The 16,497-nt window shown below is 38.1% G+C and overlaps 1 protein-coding gene across 12 annotated transcripts in view; it reads left to right on the top strand.

Moving 5' to 3' along the window:
* The first annotated feature begins 246 nt into the window (after window positions 1-246).
* The window catches only part of IL15 (interleukin 15), a 121,972-nt gene continuing 105,721 nt past the window's right edge, over window positions 247-16,497 (top strand). For 7 of the 12 annotated variants that reach the window (XM_070609014.1, XM_070608999.1, XM_070609031.1 and 4 more), the window contains exons 1-2: window positions 247-480; window positions 6,449-6,667. The gene's annotated coding sequence lies outside the window, so the exon portion shown is untranslated. The remainder of the gene's footprint in view (window positions 481-6,448; window positions 6,668-16,497) is intronic. The other 5 variants (XM_070609001.1, XM_070609039.1, XM_070609020.1 and 2 more) reach the window with 2 other exon arrangements.

Raw genomic sequence — 16,497 nt, 5'->3', positions numbered from 1 at the left:
CTACAGTTAAAAAAATGAATTTTTTTAATAGTCATGGTATTTCAGTACAATAAGTGCTGCGTCTTAGATTCTCACCTCTAAAATGAGGATAATGATCCTCGTATGCCTCTGTCGTCTTGCTAGTACTTTGCTTGGTAAACACTATTGGACCCTACTCTAGTCCCCAGCCCTTAATTTCTTGGCCGAAAGAGCCTGCTTCCCAAAATAGAGAGTGAATATTCTAGCTATTTCTAGATCATTGCTTTCCTAGTTTCAACTACTGATGTTACCCAGTCCTGGCCAGCAGAACCCTGTAGGGAAGTTCTGAGAAGTTTTCCTCCCTGATAAAAGAAACGCACTTGAAAAGCTGAAAAACTGCCTTTCCCCCTCTTTTCTATCTTTGGATGCTACTGTGTGAAGACACGATGCCTTGAGCTGCAACAGCCATCCTGTAACCACGAGCAGACAAGGCTGGGGATGAAAGCCGACTTGCTGAGCAGGGTAAGGTGCAAAGATGGAAAAATGTGTGCTCCTTGATGACATTGTTATGCTGCTGCACCAAACCTGGAGCTCTCCTGCTCCAGAGCCCAGACATCTGTGAGATAATAAAGGTCCTTTTGCTGAAGGCATCTCTAGTGGGGTATCCTGTCACTTGCATATAAGAGCAGCCTGTTGATACACAGACCTCACCCTGAGATATTAAGAAGATTACTCATAACTTGATTAAAATATTTATTATGCAAATAAAATTACTAATATGAGCAATTTGAGGCTTTGTCAAGAGAGACATGACTCCTCCGGATAGTAATAGATATAAATGTAATTGCTGCTGCTTTCACCTAAGTCAGTTTCTTTTAGAGGGCTAACACTAACCAAACTAAAGGGGTTTTATATTTTGAGGTTGCATATAGATAATGAAAAGAGTATTTATAATAATGACTTTAAAATATGGGTCTAAACAGGTGCAGAAATAATTAAGATGAAGGGGGGACCCCTCTAGACTCTCCTTCTGTAGGTGTGCAGAGATGGTGGATTATAAACAAAGGGATGCTTCCTGCACATACTGCTTCTTCCTAAAGGTTTAAAAATAAAACCTGGACCAGCAGAGTCTCCTTTGGGGGCAGCAGCAAATGGGAGAGATCAAGAGCGATTTGAGTTCTCTGGTGCATGTGGTTGTGATTCCCCTCTGACCTGAGAATCATGCCCCCCGCCCACCCCCTTACAACCAAAGATGGGACTGATGTAGACCAGGACTCAACTCTGGCAACTATCTCATTATATTACCAAAGTAGTGAATCTCTCTCTCCTTTCTCTCTCTCTCTCTCTCACACACACACACACACAAAATGTGAGCTCACAGGCTAAAACAACTAGACATTTCACAAGTACAACTACTTCAAAAGGAAGAAAACAAACTGGGCAAAAAATTCCTTGTGAAGAAGAAATATTGGAATAGCTTGAATGAAATTTTGTAATAACATCAATAATGTTCCATAAAGATATAAGAGAAGAACTTCACAACATGAACCAAGAATTCAAAATTACTTTTAAAAATAGAAAAAAACAGGAAAAATAAGCTATGAAAAATAAAATTATTGAAATAAAAGCCATAATAAATTGGGAAATAGTCGGATGGATAACAGCTGGAAAAGAAATTAGTGTGAATAATACATCAAGGAATTCTCCCCAAAAGCACTAGTTAATAATTAATAGAAAATTAAAAGATATGAATAATAGAAATAGAAGTCTTAATATCCAGGTAATAGAAATCCCAGAAGAAAAAAAATTGAAAAGAGAAAGTAACTGAAGCAATAATGGAAATCATCTTCATAAAATTAAAGATGAGAGACTCAGATTGAAAAGTTCATAAACAGGAGAAATGTCAAAAGGAGAGAAAAGGAAAAGTTCAAGCCTATATACCTTAGAGAGACCCTGAAGAAAATTAAAGATAAATTCTAAAAGCTTCAAGAGAACAAACTACAAAAAGATAATCAGAGTTATATCAAATTTTTCCCAGCAACACTGGAAGTGAGAAGATAATACAATAATACTTTTACAATATTGAATGAAAATAATTGTGTACTAGAATTATATATCTAGCCAAATTCTTATTCAAATGCTAGGACATCATAGCCTTCAAAGTTGTGGTGAGTGGAATTCTAAATGCCCCCCAAGATGCCTGTCCCATGAGTACACAGCTGCATATTTCCCTGAACTGTAAATATGATGGATTTTACTCCTGTGATGAAGTTACGTTGGATGGTCCAGCTGACCTAGAGAAAGAGGTTATCCACAAGGGTGTTGTTTAAACACAGGAGCCCTTTAAGTCTATATCTAGAGATCAGAGACAGGGAGAGTCAGAGATATGAAAAGGCAAAGACATTCTCCTGCTGGCTTTTAAGAAGTGCCTGCCAAGTTTTGGAAAGGGTGACATGGCAGGGAATGGCAGGCAGTCTTTAGGAGCTGAGAATGTCCCCTTAGTCAACAGCCAGCAAGAACTAGATGCTGCCAAAAACCTGAATGAAGTTGGAAGTGGATTTTTCCCCAGAGAACTCCAGGAAAGAACTCAGCCCAGTCAACATCTTTTCAGCCATGGGAGATCCTGAGTGGGGGACCTAGGTATCTGTGCAGACTCCTAATCCACTGAAACAATGAGACAATAAATTTGTATTGTTTTAAGCTGCTAACTTTACACAGCAATAAAAACTAACGTGGGAGTCTCACCACATAAATACTATTTTGAAAACAACCAGAGTTTTCAAGTAAGAAAAAGCCAAGAAATACTTCAAGAGTAGGACAAATTAAGAACAGAAAAAGTATACTTTTATTTCACTAACAAACATGGTTGAAAAGCTTCTAAATAAAATATTAGGTAGTTAATTTCAACCATATATATTTTTTTAAAACTATGATTAAATACGGTTACTTTTAAGGCATAATAAGTTACCCCAAAACTTACTAGTGTAAAAAAATAACAACCAGGCTAGCCCTGATGGGTTAGTGGTTAAAGCTTGCTGCTTTCACTGCTTCAGTGCCCTGGGTTCGCTTCCCGCTCACGGAACCACACTGCCCATCCGTCAGTTGCCATACTCTGATGGCAGCTCACATAGAAGAACCATGTACTGGGGGGCTTTGAGGAAAGAAAACAAAAAGAGGAAGATTGGTAACAGATGTTAGCTCAAGGCAAATCGTTCCCTGCGGAAAAAAAAAAAAAAAACCATAACCGTTTTATTTTGCTCGTCAGGAATTTGGGAAGGACGGAGCAGAACAGCTCTTGCTAAGAGTGTCTTTCTGCTACAGTTAGATGTTGGCTGAGATTGCAGTCGTCTGCTTTGCCTTCTAGTTAAAGTATGTGAACTTCAACTTGGCCACATATTAAGAAGAATTAGAGAAATTTAAAATGGCTTTTTTGTGGTCTTATCAGAGTCTTTAAGAACTATTATCTTGCGGGGCCGGCCCCATGGCCGAGTTGTTAAGTTTGTGTGTCCCGCTTCTGCAGCCCAGGGTTTCACAGGTCCGGATCCTGAGTGCAGACATGGCACCACTCATCAAGCCATGCTGAGGAGGCATGCCACATGCCACAACTAGAAGAACCTACAACTAGAATATGCAACTATGTACTGGGGGCTTTGGGGAGAAGAAGAAAAAAAGAAAAAAAGAAGATTGGCAACAGATGTTAGTTCAGAGGCCAATCTTTAAAAAAAACAAATAAAAAATAAAATAAATAAATAGTGAAAAAAAAACTATTGTCTTGCTTGAGGCTCAAAAATCCTTTTTAACAGTCAAAGCTGAGAAATGCCTTTATTGTTCTAGCTGCTATCTGCCTTTCCCACAGAAAAAAATGATCCCTGTTCTTTCAGTAAGTTGGAGCTCACACAATGGCACAATCAACAATTTAACCTGATATCAAAATTTCACACCTACTTTTGTTTTTGGGGTTTTTTTGCTGAGGAGGATTGTCCCTGAGCTAACATCTGTGCCAATCTTCCTTTATTGTGTGTGTGGGACACTGCCACATGATGGCTTGGTGAGCAGCATGTAGGTCTGTACCTGGGATCCAAGCCAGTGAACTCTGGGCCACCGAAGTGGAGTGCCCAAACTTAACCGCTATGCCACCGGGTTGGCCCCCACATCTACTTTTTACTGCTACCATTACATCAGCTATATGCCAAGCACTGTGTTACAATCGTAGCTATGAAGATGGATGAGATGATATTTCTGCCCTGGGGGAGTTCCTGGCCTCAAGGCAGAGACAGACGTGTAAAGAGCTAATCACAATTTTACATAACTAGTCTCGTAATAATGGTATGAGCAAAGCTTATGGGAACACAGAAAACCCAATTGAAAATACGCAGGAAATAGCTGTGCCTTAGGCAACAGGATTAGACTCTTGCTAAAATAGGACTATTTCATTGGCAAAAATAACAATTTAGAGAAAGCACTGCAGTATATCGTAACCATGGGACAGAAACTGCCAACATCATTTACGTGAAAGGAAAATAATTTCTTGTCAGTTCAAGATGTTTGACCCAGTGTCTCATGAGGAAAATAAACCAGTTTTTGGCCTTTCCTTTTTCTTGTTTATTTGCTTGTTTGTTAGTTTTCTTTGTTATGCTTTGCTTTTGTTAAAAGATTGCTTTCTAAAATTGCATTTTCCTAAGACTATTTAGTTAAAGACGCATGCAATTTTGTCTTCAAAAATTAAAAGTTTCTCTTATTAAAATTTAAAATATTCTTTGTTGTTTTTGATTACCTACTATCTGCCAGACATTAATGAAATGCTATGGGACATATCAAGATGGAACTAAAAACAGTTTCTGGCTTATATTCTAGTAGGAGAAACTGTGGCACAAAAATAATACACTATCAGGAAAAATAAAACAAACGTCATCAAAATGTTATGGAAAATGGGGCGAATGTGCTTTGAGTTTTGATCTTCATGTTTATTGATTTGGGTTGCTGCCTGTAACCTCAAAAACATAACGTAACTTCAGGGTTAGGTTTTCAGTATTTTTCTAACTTCATCCTTAGAATAGAGGTTTACTGCTTGAAGTGGCTCTTGATGAGGACACCAAGTGTCAGAGAAGTTTAATTATTTTTCCGTGGTCACATGGTTAAGCCACAAGATTCTGACACAATGTCTCACGGTGTTTACTCTCTAAATCAGGGGCAGCAAATTCCTGGCCTGTTTGCTAAATTTGGCTCACAGCTGTCTTGATATTATTATTTTTAGCTACTTCAGTGTTTCAAAATAATGTCTTTAAATTACTTCTGCCAGAGCATGCCTTCTTATGTTGATATATATGTGAATATACATGAGCATGTGTGTGTATATATATGTACACATATACATATGTGTATATATACACACATATGTGTACACATATATGGTTTGGCTGCCTTACAATGGTTGGTCCTCCAAGATCATCTGAGTCTGAAATTCCTGCTGAAGCTGTGCTCTGCAGTATATGCCATATACTACATGAAATGCAAGACTCACAGTTCCCAGAAACTTCTAGGTTCAATTTAACTTCTGGGTCTTTGAACTTACAGCTCCCTCTTCTTGGGACAAACATTTCTATCTTTTCTTTTTTTAAACGGAGTATTACTTATATCAAGACTCAGCTAAGGAGCCACCTCCCTCAGGAGTTGGGCCAGTCTGGTTTTGCCATATCTGTTACTCATAAGCACTGTATCCTGAATTTCCCTCTAACAAAACACGTTAACTCTATCTCGTAATCATCCATTTACCTCCAAACACATTGTGGGCAGGTATTATCTATTTGTCTTGGACTCTCTAGTGCTGTGCAATATCTCTGGCGCATAGAAAGATTCCAATAAATGTTTGTCGACAAAATGTTATTTTGTTAAAGGTGGAGAGACGGTAAAAATGGCACGAGAGTTCAATATTACGTGTACTGTCTTATGAAATTACTCTGGAATAAGCACATTCTTTGGATGTGATTTAACATTTTATGCTTTTTTGTCTTTAATTATATTTTAAAGTCCTCTAGGGAAAATCTTAAATTATATAAGTAGTCAAAATGATATTGAAAAAGGGGGGAATAAACAAAGAAATTTTACTACCTGAAAAAACATTTTTGAAAGTATGGCTTCATAAGGTTGGATCTAGGCCAAAGGAAAATAAAATATACGGGAGAGTACAATAAGGAAATCAATAAAATTTATAGTGAAGCCCAAATAATAGTTGGCAATATAACTACAAAGCTTCAGGAAATTGTTAAGCAGTGACTCCTAAAAAAAGTAGACACAGAGATTTTCCAATGTTTTCAGTAAATCGTGAGAGTTGGCAATGATGGAGATAGAGGGGAGAAGCAAGATCACTCTAAAAGTCTTGTGAGTATCATGGCAGGCTATTGATACCGACTAATTCTGAATGTTGATAGAAAATATGATGATCAAAATGCATGAGTTAAGTTTTCAATGTAATTTTCTTGCTTCTACTGAGGATGTAGAAAGTTGCATGAGAACGTCATGGGAATGAGAAGAAGCAGGATAACCAACAAAAATCAGAGCTTTATTATTTAAGCTCATCTGAGAGCTGAAATCACAAAGCAATCTAATGAACCAAATGCAGATGGAAATCAAGCCCTCCGAGGAAAGACGAGACCCATGGCTAATTCATCTTTGGCAGGAGAGAGAGAGGAGGGAGCTCTCCTAGACACAGGTAAGCAGAAAACAAACTTTCAATGAATTTTTAAAGTCCAAATGTGTGGCAATTTCAAATGAGTAGAAACCCCAAACACAAAGGGAGTGTGTACTCACGTGCCAAGCCTTTTTCAATTGACCTTCACAGAACGGTTGTGAAAAATTAAGGGCAGAGCAAGAGGGCTGAGGTAGGTCCTATAGGTATCCTGGGCATTAGACTTAGTAGGAAGCAGAGGTTGTCTATTGCCGGGGGAAGAGCAAGAACGCTGGGAGAGATGCTCCTTTCTTGCTCCCTGAGGACCAGGTATGTGGAGCCTGCTGAAGTCTGAGGGAAAGGCAAGGGCACAGAAAGGAACCCTACAACCACTCGGGACTTTATGCTAAATTGAAGTTAGTGGCTTCCATGGTTCTAGGAGGGTCTGGAAAGCTGAGGTGCACCTAGGGAGGTGCAGTTTTACGGGGCCTTCTGAAGGCAGACGGGAGGGCATGAGAACTGAGATAAACCCTCCAGGCACTCGGATCCCAGTGTCTGCTAATAGGAGGGCTCTGATCTAGCCCTCAAATAATCTGAAACCTGTGGTGAATGGAATCTAATGAAAACAACTGCGAAGCTTAGGCTTAGTTCAAATCCACCATAGCAGCCTAGTAAAAGGAGAGGCACCCTTTCCTAGGAAAAAATGTTGTGTACTCAGTCTCTGTTTTTGTTTTTTTTTAAATTTTATTGAGATCGTATAGGTTTATAAAATTGTGTAATTTCAGATGTATGTTATTAGATATTGGTTTCTGTATAGCCTGCATCATGCCCCCAATAGTCTAGTTTTTATCTGTTACCATACACATGTGCCCCTTTGCCTCTTTCACTCACCCCCCTACCCCCTACCCTCTGGTAACCACTAATCTGCTCTCTTTGTCCGTGTGTTTGTTTAGCTTCCACATATGAGTGAAATGACATGGTGTTTGTCTTTCTCTGTCTGGCTTATTTCACTTAACATAATACACTCAGGGTCCATCCATGTTGTTGCAAATGGGACCATTTTGTCTTTTTTTTGGCTGGGTAGTATTCCATTGTGTGTGTGTATATGTCACATCTTCTTCTTTTTTTTTTTTTTTGCTCAGGAAGATTTGCCCTGAGCTAACATGTGTTGCCAATCATCCTCTTTTCTTTTTTTGGTTTGAGGAAGATTAGCCCTGGGCTAACATCTGCGCTAGTCTTCCTCTATTTTATGTGTGGGTCACTCTCACAGCATGACTGATGAGTGGTGTAGGTCTCTGCCCAGGATCATAACCCACAAACCTGGGCCGCCAAAGCAGAGTGCTAGAGCCAATCACAATGCCACAGGGCCAGCCCCCTATGCCACATCTTCTTCTTCTTTTTTTTTTTTTGAGGAAGATTAGCCCTGAGCTAACATCCGCCACCAATCCTCCTCTTTTTTTGCTGAGGAAAACTGGCCCTGAGCTAACATCTGTGCCCGTCTTCCTCTATTTTATATGTGGGACGCCTACCACAGCATGGCTTGACAAGCGGTGCATAGGTCCACACCCGAGATCCAAACCAGCAAACCCCGGGCCGCCAAAATGAAGTGTGCGAACTTAAGCGCTGTGCCACTGGGCCGGCCCCACACATCTTCTTTATCCATTCATCAGTTGATGGGCACTTGGGTTGCTTCCATGTCTTGGCTATTGTGAATAATGCTGCAATGAACATAAGGCTGCATAGATCCATTTGTATTGTTGATTTAATGTTCTTTGGATAAATACCCAGTAGTAAGATAGCTGGATCATATGGTATTTCTATTTTTAATTTTTTGAGAAATCCTCGTGCTGTTTTCAATAGTGGCTGCGTCAGTTTACATTCCCACCAGCAGAATATGAGGGTTCCTTTTTTCTCCACATCCTCTCCAACACTTATTATTTCTCATCTTATTAATTACAGCCATTCTGATGAGTGTGAGGTGATATCTCACTATAGTTTTGATTTGCACTTCCCTAGTAGTTACTGAGATTGAACATCTTTTCCTGTGCCTGTTGGCCATCTGTATATCTTCTTTGGAAAAAAGTCTGTTCGTATCCCCTGCTCATTTTTGATTGATGTGTTTGTCTTTTGGTTGTTGAGTTATATGACTTCTTTATATATTTTGGAAATTAACCCTTGTCAGATATATGATTTGTAAATATTTTCTCCCAGTTGGTGGGGTGTTTTCATTTTTTTCACGGATTCATTTGCCTTTCAGAAGCTTTTTAGTCTGATGTAGTCCCATTTGCTTTTTTCTTTTGTTTCCCTTGCCTGAGTAAACACGGTATTCAAAAAGATGCTGCTAAGATAGATGTCAAAGAGAGTACTGCATGTGTTTTCTTCTAAGAATTTTACGCTCCTCAGGTCTTACATTTAAGTCTTTAATCCATTTTGAATTAATTTTTGTGTATGGTGTAAGATAATGGTCTACATTCCTTCTTTTGTCTGTGGCTACCCATTTTTTCAACACCATTTATTGAAGAGACTTTACTTTCTCCATATGTTCTTGGCTCCTTTGTCAAAGTTTAGCCATCCAGAGATGTGTGAGTTTATTCCTGGGCTCTCAATTCTGTTCCATTGATCTATGTATCGGTTTTTGTGACAGTACCATGCTGTTTTGATTACCATAGCTTTGTAGTAAATTTTGAAGTCAGGGATTGTGGTGCCTCCAGCTTTGTTCTTTTTTCTCAGGGTTACTTTGGCTATTTGGGGTCTTTTGTTGATCCATTTAAATTTTAGGATTCTTTGTTCTATCTCTGTGAAGAATGTCATTGGGATTCTGATTGGAATTGCATTGAATTTGTATATTGCTTTAGGTAATATGGACATTTTAACTATGTTTATTATTCCTACCCCTGAACATGGAATATCTTTCCATGTCTTTATGTCATCATCTATTTCTTTCAATGATGTCTTATAGTTTTCAGTGTATAGGTCTTTCACCTCCTTGGTTAAATTTATTCCTAGATATTTTATTCTCTTTGTTGTGATTATAAATGGGATTATATTGTTAACTTCTCTTTCTACTAGTTCATTATTAGTGTATAGAAATGCAAATGATTTTTGTAAGTTGAGTTTTCACTCTGCCACTTTGCTGTAGTTGTTGATTATTTCTAATAGCTTTCTGGTAGATGCTTTAGGGTTTTCTAAATATAGAATCATGTTGTCTGCAAGGAGTGAGAATTTTCCTTCATCATTTCCAGTTTGGATACCTTTTACTCCTTTTTCTTGCCTAATTGTCCTGGCCAAAACCTCCAGTACCATGTTGATTAGGAGTGGCAAGAGTGAACCCCTTATCTTGTTCCTCTTCTCAGAGGGATAGCTTTCAGTTTTTCACTGTTAAGTATGATGTTGGCTGTGGGTTTGTCATATATGGCCTTTATTATGTTGAGGTACTCTCCTTCTATACCAATTTTTTTGAGAGTTTTTATTATAAATGGATGTTGGATCTTGTCAAATGCTTTCTCTGCATCTATTGAGATAATGATGTGATGTTTATTCCTCATTTTGTTAATGTGGTGTATCATGTTGATTGATTACCAGATGCTGAACCATTCCTGTGTCCTTGGTATAAATCTCACTTGATCATGGTGTATGATCCTTTTAATGTATTGCTGTATTCAGTTTGCCAATATTTTGTTGAGGATTTTTGTATCTATGTTCATCAGCAAAACTGGCATTTTCCTTCTTTGTGTTGTCCTTCTTTGTGTTGTGTTGTGTTGTGTAGTTTTCCTTCTTTGTGTTGTCCTTATCTGACATTGGGATCAGGGTTATGTTGGCCTTGTAAAATGTGTTAGGAAGTGTTCCATCTTCTTCATTTTTTGTAATAGGTTGAGAAGAATAGGTACTAAATATTCTTTGAATGTTTGGTAGAATTCTGCAGAGAAGCCATGTAATCCTGGACTTTTGTTTTTTTGGAGGTTTTTGATTATTGTTTCAATCTCTTTACTTGTGATTGGTCTATTCAGATTTTCTGTTTCTTCTTGGTTCAGTTTTTGGTAGCTGTACCAGTCTAAAAATTTATCTTTTTCTTCTAGGTGTCCAATTTGTTAGCATATAGTGTTTCACAGTATTCTCTTATAATCCTTTGTATTTTTGTGGTATCCATTGTAATTTCTCCTCTTTCATTTTTAATTTTATTTATTTGAAACTTCTCTCTTTTTTTCTTAGTGATTCTGGCTGTTTGTCAATTTTATTTATCTTAAAGAATAAGCACTTAGCTTCGCTAATCCTTTCTATTATTTTTTTAGTCTCTATTTCATTTATTTCAGCTCTAATTTTTATTATTTCCCTCCTTTGGCTGAATTTGGGCTTTGTTTGTTCTTCTTTTTCTAGTTCTGTTAGGTGTAGTTTGTTATTATTTATTTGAGATTTTTCTTGTTTGTTGAGGTAGGCCAGTATTGCCATAAATTTCCTTCGTAGGACTGCTTCCCTGGATCGTATAAAAGTTGGTATGTTGTATTTTTGTTTTCATTTGTCTCCTGATATATTTTTATTTCTCCTTTAATTTCTTCATTGATCCATTGGTTGATCACTAGCATGTTGTTTAGTTTCACATATTTGTGACTCTCCTAGCCTTTTTCCCGTACTTGATTTCTAGTTTCACAGCATTGTGTTCAGAAAAGATGCTTGATATGATTCCAATCTTCTTAAATTTATTAAGGCTTGTCTTTTTTCCCAACATATGGTCTATCTTTGAGAATGTTCCATGTGCACTTGAGAAGGTTGTGTTTTCTGCTGTTTTTGGATGGATTGTTCTATCTATATCCATTAAGTCCATCTGATCTGGTATTTTGCTTAAGGACATTGTTTCCTTGTTGGCTTTCCGTCTGGATGATCTATCCATTGATGTAATTGGACCACTGAGGTTCCTATCATTGTGTCGCTGTTAATTTCTCCCTGTAAGTCTGTTAATACTTCCTTTATATACTTTGGTGCTCCTGTGTTAGGCACGTATATATTCATAGGTGTTACGTCATCTGGTTGAATGTCCTTTTTATCATTACATACTGCCCTTCTTTTTCTCTCATTGTCTTTTTTACCTTGAAGTCTACTTTGTCTGAGTATGGCAACACCTGCTTTCTTTTGTTTGCAATTTGCTTGAAGTATCATCTTCTATCTCTTCCTTCTCAGCCTGTTTGCCTTTAGAGCTGAGATGTGTTTCCTGGAGGCAGCATTTGTTGGGTCTTGTTTTTTAATCCATCCAGAAACTCTTTGTCTTTTGATTGGAGAAGTAATCCATTTACGTTTAGAGTGATTATTGATATACGAGGGCTTAATACTGTCATTTTATCGTTTGTTTTCTGGTTGTTCTTTATTTCCATTGTTTCTCTTCCCTTATATCTCTGACTGCCATTTCAGTTTCATGGTTTCCTGTGATGGTTTTCCCAGTTTCCTCTTCATTTATAATCTGTGACTCTGCTCTGATTTTTTGTTTAGTGGTTACCATGAGGTTTGTATCAAAGATCTCATAGATGGGATAGTCCATTTTCTGATAGCCTCGTATCTCCATTAGCCTAAGTAGGTTCTGTCCCTTTCCTCTTCCCCTTCTGAGTTATTGTTGCTATAAATTTTTCTTTTCTGTGTTGTGGTTTTGTGACTAAATTGAAGTGTTTATAGTTATTTTTGATGCTTTCCTTCCCTTTGTGTTTTCTGTTATAATTAAATGTTTACTGACCTGTTCTGATGTAGAGCTGCAATTTTCTGATTCTGTCTGTCTATTTATCTCCTTGCTCAAGATTTTGTAAAGTTTTACATTTTTGTTAGAGATAGGAAGGCTTCTTTCATCATTTCTTGTAGGGGAGGTCTAGTGGAGATGCACTCCCTCAGCTTTGTTTATCTGGGAATGCTTTTACTTCTTCATTGTATCTGAAGGATAGTTTTGCTGGATAGAGTTTTCTTGGTTGAAAGTTTTTGTCTTTGAGTGTTGTGAATATGTTATTCCACTCTCTCCCAGCCTGTAAGGTTTCTGCTGGGAAATCCACTGAAAGCCTGAAAGAGGTTCTTTTGTAGGTTATTTTCTTCTGCCTTGCTGCCCTTAGTACTTTATTTTTGTCATTGGCTTTTGCCAGTTTTAATAGTATATGCCTTGGAGAAGGTCTTTTTATATTAATGTAATTAGGAGTTCTATTGGCTTCACGTACTTGTAAGTCCAGTTTTTCCCCCAGGTTTGGGAAGTTCTCAGCTATTATTTATTTGAACAAGCTCTGTGCCCTTTCTTCTCCTCTTCTCCCTCTGGAATACCTATAATCCTTATGTTTCTTTTCCTAATTGAGATGGATATTTCTCGAAGTGTTTCTTCATTTTAAAAAAATCTTAGTTTTCTCTCCTCATCCACCTGAAGCATTTCTATATTTCTATCCTCTAAATCACTAATTCTGTCCTCCCTAATGTCACCTCTATTTTTTATCTCATTAATTGTGTTCTTCATATCCAGAATTTCTCTTTGTTGTTTTTTATTTTAAGTTTCGATCTCTTTGGTGAAATATTTCTTCTGCTCACTAATTTTATTCCTGAGCTCAATGAACTGTCTTTCTGAGTTTTCTTGTAATTCATTGAGGTTCTTTATGATAACTATTTTGAATTCTCTGTCATTTAGAATGTAAATTTCTGTGAGTACACAATTGGTTTCCGGAGAATTGTCATTTTCCTTCTTCTCTGATGTGTTAATGTAGTTCTTCGTGGTGTTTGATGAAGTGATCCTTTACCAGCACATCTGTGGTAGTATCAAGTCACAGATTCTACCTACCACCTCTGGGGGGTGAGCAGGAGCTATGTTTTCTCATCCCACCACATCTGATGGAAGTTGTGCTGGTAGGGCTATTCTGTGTTTGTCCAGACTTGCCTTAGCCATTCTGTAGATTATGCTCACGTGGGCATGGCCTCTGTGCTGGGTGAGCAGGTCAAGTACCATAGGAAGGGACTCTGTTCTCATCAGGAGACTGGCTGAGCCAGAGGGGCACCTCTGCAGAGGCTAAGTCACTACTCAGTGGGTCCTGTGGGCTGCTTGCTCTGCAGGCAAGGTACCTTCTGAGTGGGTGAGGTGCCTTCACACCTACACTGTGCTAAGGGTGAGGGGTGCTCACATAGGGGCTGAAGCACCACTTGCTGGATGCTGTGCACTGATGTGCTCTGTGGGTAGGGGCACCTTCTGTTTATTCAGTCTATATTGTTAATTTGCTCAGAATATCCAGCATTCAATGAAAAAAATTGAGACATCCAAAGGATCAAAAATTAATGACCAATTATCAAGAAGTAATAGTCACTAGGACCAGAGCCAGAGATGACCCAAATTTTGGAGTTATAAGACAGGGATATTAAAATACAAGTTAAAAATAATTTAAGAATTTATTGGAGAGGGATGACTAACTTGTGTACTGATGGTGTATTAGTTTCCTATTGTTGTAACAAATTACCATAAATTTAGTGTATTAAAAAAACACAAATTTATTATCTTCAAGTTCTGGAGGTCAGGACACTGAAATGGACTTTATGGGCTAAAATCAAGCTTCAGCAGGGCTGCATTCCACCTATGGGAGAATATGTTTCCTTGCTTTTTCTAGCTTCTAAATTCCTGCATTCCTTGGCTCATGGCCCCTTCCTGCATCTTCAAGCCAGCATCATAGCATCTTCAAATCTCTTTCTAACTCCCCTGCCTCCCTCTTTCACTTATTAGGACCTTGTGATTACATTGGGCACACCTGATAATCCAAGGTAATCTCACCATCTCAAGGTCAGCTGATTTGCAATCTTAATCCTATATGAAACCTTGACTCCCCTTTGCCATGTGACATTTCATTCACAAGTTCTAGAGATTAGGGCATGGACATCTTTGGGGGACATTACTTTGCCTACCACAGATAGAGAATTTCATCAGAAAGATGTGTTATAAAAGCTAAGTGGAAATGCTAAAAAAAAAATTATAATAAAAAGATGAAGATATCTTTTGATGGGCTTATTGGCAGACAGAGCCGTTCATATGCTGAATCATAAAACATGTATCAGTAAACTTAAAAGTATTAAAATGATACATAGTATGCTCACTAATATAAAATTAACTTAAGAATTAAAAGCAATAACATATCTAGAAAATCCAAAAATATTTGGAAATTATACAACTAAATAACCCATGAGTCAAAAAAGAAATCACAAAGGAAATTAAAAGGTAGTCCAAACATGGAGATAATGAAAATAATACATATAAAAATATGTGGGACACAATAAAAAGGAGCCCCTAGAAGAAAATTATATCTTTATATAGCTATAACACATGAGGGAAAAGGTGTAAAGTCCGTGCTGTATGTTTCCAGTTTAAGAAGATAGAAAAAGGAGAGTAAATTATACACAACATGAGGAGAATGGTTGTGTTGATCTTTTCAAAGAACCAATTTTGGGCTTCATTAATTTCTTCTAGTCTCTATTTCATTAATTTCTGCTCCAGTTTTTACTGTTTTCTACCTTTCCTGGCTTTATGTTTAATTTGCTCTTCTTTTTCTAGTGTCTTAAGGAAGACTTTTTTGGAGATTTTTTGTTGTTGTTGTTGATGAGTCCTGTCTCTTTTTATTCCTCCCCAAAGCCCCAGTGGATGGTTGTATATCCTGGTTGTAAGTCATTCTAGTTCTCCTATGTGAGCCACCACCACAGCATGGTGACTGACAGACAAGTGCTGTGGTTCCACAACTGGGAAGTGAACCCAGGCCACCGAAGCAATGAGCACCAAACTTTAACAAATAGGCCATCAGGGCTGTCTCTGAAGGTTTTTGTTCCATGAATTTTGCTGACGTTACTCTGGCTCTGTGGGATATTGACATTCAACTCCCCATCCTATCCAGTCTTTTGGGGATAGGAGGTGCCCAGATTAAATGAGGGATTTGAGCAGGGTTCATGATGGATGAGGTGGAGACTTTAGGCCAATTCAATGTACTTTTGCTGGCTTTTCTACATCCAAATGTGTAATATGAATTGATGTGTTATATGCATGTACTTACTACTCCCTTAAGTGTCAAAGGAAAAGCTAGATGCAGAGAAAGTGCTAATTCTTTTGGGGACCCACAACTCTAATGACTTCTTTGAACTTTAAGTCTCTACAACTGATGACGATGCTAATATAAGACTCTGGAAAAGGGAGGCAGCTATTACTGGAAGACAGACCTTGGGTTTCAGATTCAGCAGCTCCAAGTCACATCCAGCTATTAGCTTGTTTTAGGGTTCTTCTCAAAAATGAACTCCCAACTCAAGGAATCCTTGTGTCTCTCTGGCCTGATATTTCCATTTTGGGGTGGTTCAACTCAGACTCCATAACTGACAAGTTTGGAAGGGTACATAAAGCCTTGCTTGACAAATGGAAATGGTATATTCAAGAAAGCAACTGGCCTGGCTCCAGAAGTTTCTTGACTTTACAAGAAAAAGTGTTACCTATCTCATTGGGAGAGACATTATCCCCGACTCTGTTGCTTAAAGCAAAGCCACTGGATTTTCTTAATTCAAAGAGATTTCCCTAAATGCCTGGGCCTAGTTTACTTATAGCTTGGCCAAGCTGAAACCTGATGATGACTACCGGATTGCAGCCACAGTTCAGCCTCTGTTCCAGGTATCCAGGGTCAAAAATAGGCATGGTTACTTTGCTTATTTGCAGGACTCAAGGCATTTCACATAGCTCTGTTTAGTACTCGCCTCAGTGAACCTTGTTATACCTTTATTGACTCTGTTTTTTGTCAATGGCCAGGCTGTTTGGTCTGTCACTTAGAAAACAACAGACTGACAGATTAAAGACAGCCCTCTTTGGGGCCGTGAGCTGTAGAAATAAAATCATGATTAAAGATGATACTGTCTGAGTC

The sequence above is a fragment of the Equus przewalskii genome, chromosome 2 (genome assembly GCF_037783145.1).
Source record: "Equus przewalskii isolate Varuska chromosome 2, EquPr2, whole genome shotgun sequence".
Taxonomy (NCBI): Eukaryota; Metazoa; Chordata; class Mammalia; order Perissodactyla; family Equidae; genus Equus; species Equus przewalskii.
The sequence above is the reverse complement of the archived record's forward strand: the minus strand, read 5'-3'. Positions and strand labels throughout refer to the sequence as shown.